Here is a 12,040-nt window from a genome sequence, read left to right as displayed (position 1 = left end):
GCAACTGTCGATGAAAATCGCGCCGACTACGGTCATGGCGGGCGATGGCGGCGTCTTAGATGTCGTTCCCTTGTCGAGGCATCGTCGTTGCAGTCTGCGTCATCAGGCTCAGGATGCTCCGGGGGAAACCCTAGATCTGGGTCTTCCAGATCGGACGATGATGGCGTTTTATCGCTTTCCCTTCTGGGGGCATCGTTTTGGAGTAAGTGCTGGCTGGGGGAATGGTGGAGCGGTGCTTCATCTCACACATTGATGGCGGCGAATATCAGCGGCATGGCGCTGTGGAGGCTCGGCGTCCGATGCACGGAGATGGACTCGCGCAGGAGGAGGTTGTTGTCCGGCGTCATGGTGACGTCGATGGCAGAGTGGCCAGACAAGGTAGAAGCCTCAATATGATCTGAAGACGGACCTGTGGAAGATGGCGGCGACGACACACTAGTGTGTCTGACCGGATTGTGCCCCAGACCCGGTATGTGACTCGGCTGGGGCTTCCGAATGAGTTTTGACTTCCGACTTTTGATGTTAGGCTTAGGTGAGTGGTTGGGTGGCCCAGCTAGCACCCCTTCATCATTTTGAATAGGAGTAGCGGCATGTGTTGCCAAGATGATGGATTCAGGCACATTATTGTAATATTTTGTAAGATCCTCGAGAATAATCAATAAAATAGCCGTATGCATCTTCCAGATGCAGAGGCCGGGGGTCATCCTTCTTTTCTAAAAAAAAATGTAGTTTGTATTGAAATCTCTAAAAAGACTTATATTATATTTTCTTCATCTTAAAATAAGTGTCTCAACTTTATATTAGCTCTAGTAAAATTTATATTAAGCTCAAGATACTTATTTTAGTGAATATTTAGGAACGGAGGGGTATATAAATCGCTTGCTTGCTGTAGATGCCAAGCCAAACGGTCTGATACGAGGGCGCAGCCTGCTGGTCGACGGGCATGCATGCATGCGTGCTCGGTCATATGCTGGGCAATCTGGTCATGTGGCAATAGAGCTACCTTCGAGTTTAAATCGCTCACAAACCCCTTTGAATGTATTTTTTCTACTTGTGCTTTAATGTGCTACTGGGCAGGAATGATGAAGCAAGACGACGCAACTACCAGCATGAGGGACGGCACGAAGATGTTGAAGGAGAACGCGTCGATGATGATGAGAATCTGTGCAGCGAACTATGATGAATCGGCATGTTGATCTGTTGCAGAGGCTATCCCGTGGTTTTAGCTAGATATTTGAGTTACCTTCCCCTGTGTGGGCCTGAACTTGTGTTGCTCAATTGTTGCGAGCATTTATCCTGTCTTTTGGGGGCTTTAGGCCCTGGATTCTATCTTCTGACTTTTGCTGTCGTCGGGTTTTCCCCCACAGTAAGTAATCTCGATGGCGGGTGCTCACAGCGGGTTTCCCGGCGATGTTTTGGACTCGCTTTCCCTTTTCTCCTTCTTTGGACTGCTATATTTCCGTTATGTTGCAGTAATGGTAAGGGATAATGCCCGGTTCAAAAAACATGCATGCCCGGTCCAATTAAGGCAACAACTTTGACTTATCACTTTGAAGATCTAGCTCGGTGAAGACAACAACTCTTCGACACTCAAGCCGAAACCTATCCGTCTAGAGAGTGCGCAGCTCTCAAGAGTAATAGGTACAAGAACTCTAACTCAGAACTACTGTGATGCTAAACCACTGTCTAAGTTTGGGCTCTTAATTTTTTTCTTGGTGGATCTTAAACTCAAATCACTCCACCTCGAAGTTGCTGCGTGCATTGCATGCCGATCCACTTGAGCGATGGAAGAAGTAAACAAACTATGCGAAGAAATTTGTGCAACTTGCGGGGTTCTGTATATAGATACGTCCGAGCTAGGAATAGGATTCGGTGGACAGGAAGCGAACACCACACCACGCTCTATATGGAGTACTAGTGGTTGGGGCGCACCCTTTGTGCGCCGCCTGAGAGGAAATTGGGGCGGTGCCAACTGGGATGCGCCACTTCCACTCTCCTCTTTGTAGTATGCACTGACATTGCTCTATTTGTTGTTCACCAGCAAAAAAAACAATAATACAAAGGTTTGGCTCAGCCAACTCAACCACTTTACACGCATAAGCATCACATTCCATGACACAAAGCACAACTATAGCAAATTCTCACTTTTTCGGTGTTTGTTCACACCACCACCACCACACCATGACCACCGGCTATGCCTTTACCGGCCATGCTCCCCAGCCTCTCTTCGTACCCGGTCCTTGATGGCATTCTCCTGAGTAATTATTACAACATCATCAGTATATCTCTTTCTCCTTAATTTCATGTTCGACTCGACTACTCTGTTAAGCTTCCAAGCAAAGTATACTATACCATGACGTGGCAGTGCTCCTCGAACTTCTCCAGGAAGCCGACCACCCAGCGATCCACATTCTCCAACCACTCTTCATGGTTTATCCGAGTCGTCTTCGCTGCCGTTTGCAACTACATATCACAAGAGGAGATGAACACAGCTGATAATCATCAGGCCTGAATAAACGTCTATTCTGCCATACGGATGGAACGGTCGATCTGTAGATTGCTCGCAAGTAAGATTTGAGCTGAGAAAGCCCATGGCTTATTACCTTTTCTTGTTGTGCCTTCACAGTCTCTCGCAGTTTATTTATCTTCATATTCACTTGCAGTTGTTTCTCCTGAAAAGAAGACGACCAACATGAGTTATTATCTGGGCTGGGAGACCAAACGAATAACATCACAATGTTCTTGAAAGACAAAAAATAAGCCATGTGCCAAGCTCTACTTGTCACATAAAAGGATTGGTTAAGTGTCATCAGAAACGTGGCTAACCTTAGCATAGCTCACGCCATATCTTTCCTCGAGTAACCTCGTGCTAGATTCGTCGTGACATGCTGGTTGTAGTCCTTCACTATCCTCATAATAAGGTCTGGTGTCGATACTCCATCAGTCCTTTTTGTTTCCTTGAACTTTCCAATCTTCTTGACCTGATAACACAATAGGAATAAGCAACAATGGTGAAGATAACTCCGTTAATCAACATAAAATCAGACTGAAAGCACAAGAATATGTATATGTGCAAGTTTCTGACTGGACTATAAGAGAAAACAGTACAAATGCAACACATTCAAACAATGGATCGGCTCTAAGAGAAAAGCAACGACACCATAGATCATAGATATTAACAGGCGCATGTGGTGCAACAGGCAGCAGTCTTAGAGGTTACATAAGTGATCAGATAGGCGATAATGGTTCAGGTTGCTCGGGACGCCCTCGATCTCAAGCACGCCCCAGACCTGCTTTCCCTCGAAGGCGAGGATGATGATGACGACGTCATGGACAGCTCCGCCTCCACGTCCTCCGCCCCACACGGCAAGGGGCGAGTTGATGTCGACGCCCTCGCGGATGGCTCAGCCTCCTTGTCCATCTGCTTGCTCGCATATATAAGATATGAATTTAAATGCAGCTAGTGCATTTCTTATCTGAGGCAAAGAGGCCAAAGTATACCTTCAAATTCAGTAGTTCTATGAAGCTTCTGAACCAGCCCTTTATATCTCCTCATATGCAGCTCGTGCATCTCTTATCTGAGAAAAAGAAAGGATGCCAAACACTCAAATTGAGCACAACAAGAAGGGCATACCACACGCATCAGTGACACATGTAGAACTGGTGGACGGTCCATAACATAAAATCCACACTTAAACTGTTCCCATTAATAGAAGTCAAGTTCTAAACAAAACTTTCAGAGAAAAAGACAGTTAGACAGGAACATAGCACCGTCCTTTCTAGTTTCTACAGACTCCAATTTCAAAGCTGAGTAACTTATAAAATTGCTAAGATTGCAGAGAATAATCGCTGTCATGCCAGTAGAACAGGACAAACAACAAAATCCATTCCCTCGCCGCAGCTCGCATTTGTTGTAAGCATTTCCCATCATTCATAAATTATCCAATGAGCCTCCATCTAGTATTTCAAACTAACCTTTCTTACCTAGTATAGGAACTTCCTGGAAAAATAATATTTACCGAGTACGTACACCTATATTACACTGAGAGATGATTCCATTTATGGGAACACCAAAACATACATGGCCTCAAAATTATCATTCATCGTAACTGTGAACCATTGAAGATAGTAAATTACCTCATGAAATACTTGAGCAATAGATATAAAATCTCCTATAGTCAACCAGAACGAATGATTTAGGGTCAGTAGGCAACATATTCTAATGAACATAAAAGAAACTCTCCCTAGAAACACATTCTGATGCAGGTGCAGTCATCGTGGCCTTCCACGTAATTTAGGACAGAAACATCTATCTACGTAAATGACAAGAATACAAAACAAAAGGGAGACGAAAGGCAATCTGCAATATATAATTACCAAATCACATAACAAACAAGTGTCCAATACGTTGCACATTTCATGACTTGTAGGAAATAACATTTAAAGGAAGTTTGTGCACACATGCTCTTCATTTAATACAAATCTTGCTAATTGCTCCAAAGTAGCATATATCCCTAGAACTCTATATTTTTACAACAATTTTGTTAGACAAATCTCTTTTTTAAGCACTTTGAAGACCTTATTCACTTTAAGTATAACTACATAGTAAAAGACAAACCACCCTTTTTTCAGTTTCTACTAAACCTGTCGCGTTGGAGATGGAAGTTCAGCATCCATGAGAGAGAGTGTTGCAGCTTTGTTGGCTAATTTGTATAGTGTTACTGAACCATCCTGTTGATGTTTCGAGCTCACTGAAGCCAGAAGATCAAGAAGCAAGTCGAGACCTGAATTAAGCCAGAATTTAATCAATGGAGAACAAAACACAATTGATACAAGGAACAATTAAGATGTCTAATGTCCGTACCATTATTATCAGTAAAACTTGTTCGTTGACGCCTTTACACAGAGTTTTCTCCTACTCTCATGAGATAAACCAAGTGATTTAATACCTGTTGAATATAGGGTGTGAGTCAACTCGAGTAAATACAACAACTTGGCAAATAAAAGAAAAAAGAAGCAGTGAGCAGAACTTACCCGTCCGTCTATCTTCTCCTCTAGCCTCTTCAATGTCTTAGACAGATTGTCCTTTTTATCCTGAAATTAGAAGTGCTTATGAGACGCAGGTATGAACTTACTAAGAAAGTATCAATTCGACACCTCCTACTTTAACGAAGTCAGAGACAAAATCCTATAAGAAGGAAGTTATTATGGATACATGAAAGTAAGAAGCTTACGTAAAATAGAAATGAAATATGACTACATGATTTCATTACCTTCTAAGAAAAATAAGAAATAATAAGTACAAACCAATCTTTTGAACAATTATGAATTACCTCATTGTTCGCAACTCCGTAAAGAACAAACGCGGGATTATGTTACAGAGAACCATTTTTTGAGTCAAGAAGCTTCAGTAAAGGCAACACTTCTTGGTTATGTGTGTCCTGTGAAACAAAAGATTTCTCTCAAATTAGCCATACAGGTTAATTAAGATAAAAAAGTAACTAAAATATGCCCACTCCAAACAAAGAGATAACACACTAAACCTAATTGAATACTATTTTATTTTCCAATCCCATGATTGAAATATTTAAAGCCTAGAAAGACGACGAAAACGGAATAACTTGGCATGTGTCTGACACTGAAATGTCTAAACTCTAGCTCACTAACAAATACAGAATGTGGCAATGGACTGCATGGAGTCCAAATGACACCTGGTAGGCAAAAGATCGATAATATATCCAGCATGATACACCGTATGAGAATGACCATTGGGGCTTATGTTTCAGCCTTTGGCTTATGTATAGATCAAAGATTTTTGGTTTAATTGTAGAACTATATTTCAGTTTCTGTACAAAAAAACTGCAAAACTGCATATCAATCTGCATGTGTGGTGCCGCAGTTTAATTTGATCTGATTGTATTTGAGGATTATCTCTCACGTAAAAGTAAAACTAATCAAATAAGTCACCTTGCAGGCAACAGACGATGGTGATGTTGAGCACCTTGGATGGTGGGCATCCTCCTTCAGAAGATGGGACCGGAGCAGCTTCTCATCTCCACGAGACCTACACACAAGCTGAACGGATCTGACAGTTTAGCCTCAAATTGTGCAGCAAGGGAGAGCCTGTTGTACTTGGGGACATGTAGAAGAAACGAGGATGAGCTCCTATCCTACCTGGTGCGTGGCTGGTGTCGGATCTCCTCATCCTTCTGAATGGATGGGGCTTCAGAGGCAAGCACCCTCACGGCACAGCTACTCGACGAGGGGCTGGTCCGGTACGTACTCGAGCGATCTCGTCAGTGCGCCGTCGTCACCTCGCCGGCAAGGGGCGAAACCAGAGGTCTAGGTTTGGGAGAACGAGGCTTACCATGAGGACGTGGATCACGTTGTCGAGGAGGCAGGATGCTCGGACGACGTCCTCCGTGGACATGGAGGCCAGCTGGTCGTCCTCCATGGCCATCGGCGCTCCGGCGAGGCCACCCTGCATCTTCTCCTGTTCACCTTCTCCCTTCTCCAGTGATGGACCAACAGGGGTGAGGCGGCGGCGGCGGCGGCGGCGGCGACAACCCTAGCAATCCACGCGGGGAGATATTTTTGAGCGAAGAAAGGAGGTTGCCGCATAGAAAGGGGGCTCTTCTGTCTTTCTTCTGGACGAAGCGAACGCTTGCGTCGGCAGCGCTTTTGTCCCCTAGCTAATCCGACGTGGACATGCCCAATGAGCGCCCTAGTAGCACACCTTATTGTTTTGGATTGCCAAAAGCAACTTGAGCAAATTCGTCGAAGGGAACGCCTTGATCGATCGATCTTCTGTTGTCACTGCACCTGCACAGCTGCATGTGCTACGCTGAGCTGACGGATGCATGGACGTTATGTCGATGCATGCATGGGACTTGCTCTTTTTGCACACTCAACCGGTTGAACAGTAATTGTAATGTGTGCAAGCATGCATGGCCGATCCATCATGTGATCCATCGATGCGTACCAAAAGCATGCGTCCAGATGATCAGATCTATGGTTGCGAGCCTTCTATGGTACTCCACTGTGTGGGCAAGAAACCTGTGCAACGCGACGAGACGGCATGCGAGGATTTGGGTGGACGGAGAGCGAACACCATGCTCTATATATCGCCAAGAGCAACTTGAGCAAAACAAAGGAAACTGCTTACATGGACCCTGACGGATGCATGGGGAACTTTGTCATGGGACTTGCACTTTTTGCGCACTCAACCGATTTGATTATTGTTATCTGCTAGTGTGTGCGGGTATGTTGCCTTCTATATGGTGTATATCCACATCGGCTCTGATCTTGTTTACAAACAAACAAAAATATCCCCACAGCACGCACGAGCTTTGGAGTATTTTCGTAGTGCTTGATCGCGCCTTGGGGCTTATAAACAGATGTTGTACTCTGCTTATTATTTCTTTTGCGCAGCCACTGCGATCTGTCATTTGTTACAGCCCGGCCATTCTGAACAAGCAGCTTGCCCATGGATGCGTGAGACATCAGCTTACTGCTGCTGCAGGTACACCCAAGAACGGGAAAAAAGACGCAACATTATAGAAGTACAATTCCCCCCTAGCAGTACAATTCTGGCACATCTACATGATTTACAATGAGCAAAACAAAAGTGTCAGGGAGGTCTGGGATGGTGAAATACTGAAGTTGACCTATAGGAGGAACTTTGACAATAAGACGATGGAACAATGGTACCAGCTAATGGAGATTGCTAAAGAAATCATCTTCGATGGTGACTCTGATGCTCTGATCTGGCAACTTGAGAATATGGGTGTCTACATCTCTAGTTCTCTGTACCATGTGATTAACTTTAGGGGGTGCAACCCCTGTTCCTGCCAGCTGTTTGGAAACTGGTAGTACCCCCAAAGATTCATGTCTTCCTTTGGCTGTTCTCCCAAAACAAGTTGATGACTAGAGACAACCTGAGAAAAAGACATATAATCAAACCACTTGATTATGTTTTCTGTACTGAACAAGAAACAAACCACCATTTATTTTTTGACTGTGTACTAGCCAGGAATATTTGGTCGTTTGTCAATCTCTTTTTCCAAAAGAACTTGGGTACAAACTTTGAGTCTGTGGCCCGATTTTGGATCTTAAAGTTAGTTCTGTTGTCCTTTGATGTTTATGGAAATATGGGAACTCTATGATTTTTAGTAACACCATTTGAACGTCTATTAATCAGGTGTGGAGACTGATACACATGATGCTCAAGTTCTGGGTGAATCTGACCCCAGAAGCAAGCAAAAACCAAGTGGAAAAGTTCTTGAGTACGCTGGCGAAACCACTCCAGCAACCCTTGATGATCTCATGTGGCTGAAGGCAAAAAAACCCTGGATTGGATTCTGGTGTATGCTGGGACAACCTCAAGATCTCTGAAGACGGCGGCTTCCTTTCTCCTGCCAAGAAGCGTGACACTGACGGCAAGACCATGTTGAACAGCCCAGTGTCTACCCTCGCAATCTGTTGGTCGCCCCAGGCGGCCCTGGCACCACCACTCAAGAGGAGGGGAGCGAGCGAGTTCGTGGTGTGATCTCACCCCTGTTTTCTGACAGGCCCCCCTGTTTTACCTTCATTGTGTTTTCGTTTTTGCCCTTTGGCTCTTGTCGAGCAGGGCTGTAGAAACTGTTTAAGTCTGGACCTATGAATTCTAGCTTAGTAGTGGTTAAGACTCTGTATGGTTTCATTCTGGTTAATGGAACCGGGGAGAGGCTTCCCAGTTCTTCTAAAAAAACATTATAGAAGTGCATGCTCTAGCCAATGCAAACAAAAAACCGATCAGCTGATGAAAGAGACTGTGAAATACATTCATACCTCAACGAACATTCCGATGAGCTCAAGCAAATCAATTAAGATGACAATACGATCAGTGTAGAGAGACCGGGCAGGCCAGTAATGCAACCGGATGAAGTGGGTGCATATGCGGAAAAGCAATTCGGCTCCCAGGTCTGCTTTGCGATTCCCACACAGGCCTGTATTCACTGTCGTATTTTGATTAAATAGTACCAGGCCTGGCCCACCTATCAGACGTACGGACTGGAAGTGGCTTCGTAACGCCGTTATAGTACAGATGGGCTGGGACGGAGGTGGACCAACGGCCGCCGTCATCCCCTAGATATTTATGGCCGGATCTCACACCCCCAACCTACCCATCGTCTTCCTCGGTTCATCCACCAGTACCTCACTTTCCTCTCCCCTCTCCCTCGGCACGGCAATGGAGTCTTCGTCCTCCGCCACCAAGCGTAGGCCGACGCCGGCACCCCTTCCGCTTATCCCCTGCCCTTTTTGCGGCGCACAAGCCCTCACCTTCGTCTGCGGCCCTCATGGATCTAAGCCATCCCCAGTCCACCGCCGCCGCTCTTCTGGACTAGGCCATTGTTGCTGATTCTTTCAGCGCTGAGCTATCCATCAGGTAATCATGTGCGGACCACCATTTTTCTACCCCCAACCGAGTAGCTAGATCTCGATGCACCAGTCTTACTCACCCACATCTATCTGTTCATCTCATTCCCAGAGAACCATGTCCGACTACACTAGCCGTGACGATATTAGCGATAGGCAGATCACCCCACCAGATCCAGCACGGCTGCTGGCACAGCTAGTCGCTCAGATGGTCTCCCCCCAAATACAACATCCAGAAGCTCTGTCAGGCATGTTGTGACTGTAATGAACGGGTTTAGTGAGTACAAATGCTGTTAGTGAAAGAAATAGGTTTTGGTGGGATGCTTGAACTCCCAATGATCCAGAAATTAAATCTCAGGCTGAGCTCCTGGTGCATGAGTAAGGTAGATGTTCGTCCCTGAGCAGTAGTCATCAACAGCAAAAAAAAATACTACATTTTCAGTGCTGCAGATGTGGCCATGATGTTCGGCATACGGTCTGGCAACAGAGATGTGTTCGGTCCGGATGGTAACATCAATGAGGCGGCAAGCGCGGCGGTCCTTTCTATGTGAACAGAATGCACAAGCAACCCGCCATGTCACCACTGCGCGCCATAACATACACACCGACATGATCAACTTCACAGACAAGCTGATGGCAACACTTTGCATCCAAGTGCACATGCTGTGTTGCGAGGGCTTACTCTGATTGTCCCTCTGAAAATGATAGATAACAATGCAACATCTACCGAACCTCACCCAGCTAATCCACCCAGTTCTACTCTACAAGCCATTGTACCGAACCCCAGTTTCTAGCAAAATCCATGGCGTGAGGCTTGAAATTGTCTGATTGTGAAGGTAACATATTTTTGTCAGATCATATCTTCATGGCCATCATCTACTTTCCCTAAACTATTAATCATTTTACTTTCTCTCACTTTCTATATTAATGATGTGCAGGAGAGCGCTCTTCTAATAAACATAAACCGGCTAAATGGATGAGGCAATCCGGCTCCACTTCCCGCCCTCAGGAAACCAAGGCCTCCAAAAGCCCTAGCAAGGAATCTGTAAGTGATGCTTGGATAACTGAATCAATTTGCTCTGCTGTCCAGCACTATGCACGGTGCATATCAGTTTCAGTTAAGGATATGTACGCCGACTGCCAGAAGGGTGATCCTTCGACAGTAATTTTTGTTGTCAACCGCGTCAACATACCGAAGAGGAAGTATGTATCATCAAGGAGTTATGCCACCAACCCATGGTTCGCAGGCCGGCCAGTCGTTCCAACATCAACTACTACTGTTGAACTTCTTGAATCCCACTTCCAATCGCTGTCTGCACACCACCTTGCCAGGTTTGCATATATTATCATTCTCCACTATTTAAATAAATGGCATGCTACACTGCATCACCATAAGAAATTTACTGGTTATGACTTTTTTTTCCAAGAACTGGATAGTACACAATGCTCCACAGTTCGTACGAGTTAGCGGAAGGACATCATGGATCAGCTAGTCGGCAATGACATGCTCGATCATGAACTAGGGTGTAACATTTTGTGAGAACCAGGTCGATCTGGAGTCAAACCACGCTTTGCCATATCTGAATCACCGTCACATACTAGAGTTTGATTTATCGGTAAGATAAATTGTTTTCTTCTCAGCACCTAATCAAACCCAAACCAGTCATCTATATAATCAATTTGGACCAGTTACCTAATTCTAAAACTCCTCCCTCTTAATTTTTTTCAGATGCTCGCTCTATAAGGCACAAGTATTTCTGATTTTCTAGAGATTCAGAATCAATTAATTGGGGCAAACGGTCCAGCCTGCAATTGAGGCATGCCGGCTGGTAATAGTTATCCCTTCGTCATCTTGCTCGCACTCTCCCAGTTTTTATGTGTGGCTGAAACACAGCTTTTTGAACAGAAATGATGTTGAGAAACAGGTATTTGTGTTATGCACATCACCAGGCACCATGATGTTGAGAAGCTACGAATGCCTATCACCAAGGTAATAGGAATTTGAACAGACTAAACCATTTATTCGCCCTCAAATACTCTTGGAAAGCACATTTCTCACAATGTCAATCATCACATTTTCTCAGATTAACTTGGCGAAAACTAAGAAATCCATTCTGCAAGACGTGATGAAGCTTCAGGCCAACAGTTCTTTGCCAGCCGATGCAATATGGTCAGTTCATGCTCCTAGCGATGGTTTTGAAGACACCCTCTGAACGCAAGCCATTTTACGTGTCAGCCACAACACGCTTCATGTTTTTCTCCATATGAGATGACTTTTGCAACCCACCCAGCTATGTTGTACCTTCAAACAGAATACTTTATCGTACAAGTCCCAGTACCAGGGCAACCAAGCAGACAACATCTCTGTTGTGAATATGTTTTTTGGTCGCTATCATCCTTCATCACCACTCGGTTTAACCATTTTTGGGGAACTTATCAGCATATGAGCGTACATACACACGTCCTTGTTGCTGAGGAAAAAAAATCCTTGTCTCTGTCAAGACGAAACCAAGCAGGAGAACCACTCTCACCCGCCCGACCCGCCCTCGAAACGATTTTTTTTTCACCTTACAAGTGGGCAAGGCAAACGGCTGGCGACGTCGAAAGCAAACACCTGTACTAG

At 44.9% G+C, this 12,040-nt stretch overlaps 2 long non-coding RNA genes and 1 pseudogene across 4 annotated transcripts; 1 reads left to right on the top strand and 2 right to left on the bottom strand.

Moving 5' to 3' along the window:
• Positions 1-1,999: 1,999 nt before the first annotated feature.
• LOC123038975 (choline-phosphate cytidylyltransferase 2-like) lies at positions 2,000-3,421 on the bottom strand (annotated as a pseudogene).
• A 1,911-nt stretch (positions 3,422-5,332) lies between these two features.
• On the bottom strand, positions 5,333-6,605 carry LOC123043553 (uncharacterized). The gene is made up of 4 exons (XR_006419326.1): positions 6,368-6,605; positions 6,175-6,267; positions 5,968-6,075; positions 5,333-5,441 (listed from the first exon to the last, which is right to left on the bottom strand). It is a non-coding gene; the product is annotated as an uncharacterized lncRNA (long non-coding RNA).
• Positions 6,606-9,151: 2,546 nt separating this feature from the next.
• LOC123043552 (uncharacterized) lies at positions 9,152-11,809 on the top strand. 3 transcript variants are annotated; one of them, XR_006419325.1, is made up of 7 exons: positions 9,152-9,427; positions 9,530-10,253; positions 10,356-10,462; positions 10,562-11,033; positions 11,147-11,246; positions 11,324-11,407; positions 11,502-11,809. It is a non-coding gene; the product is annotated as an uncharacterized lncRNA (long non-coding RNA). The 3 variants fall into 3 exon arrangements; XR_006419324.1 differs by having other exon boundaries at positions 9,153-9,427; positions 10,356-10,749; positions 10,845-11,033; XR_006419323.1 differs by having other exon boundaries at positions 9,153-9,427; positions 10,356-11,033.
• Positions 11,810-12,040: the final 231 nt, after the last annotated feature.

Source organism: Triticum aestivum, chromosome 2B (genome assembly GCF_018294505.1).
Source record: "Triticum aestivum cultivar Chinese Spring chromosome 2B, IWGSC CS RefSeq v2.1, whole genome shotgun sequence".
In the NCBI taxonomy this organism is placed as follows: domain Eukaryota; kingdom Viridiplantae; phylum Streptophyta; class Magnoliopsida; order Poales; family Poaceae; genus Triticum; species Triticum aestivum.
Note: the sequence above shows the minus strand (reverse complement) of the source record. Positions and strands in the feature narration are given on the sequence as shown.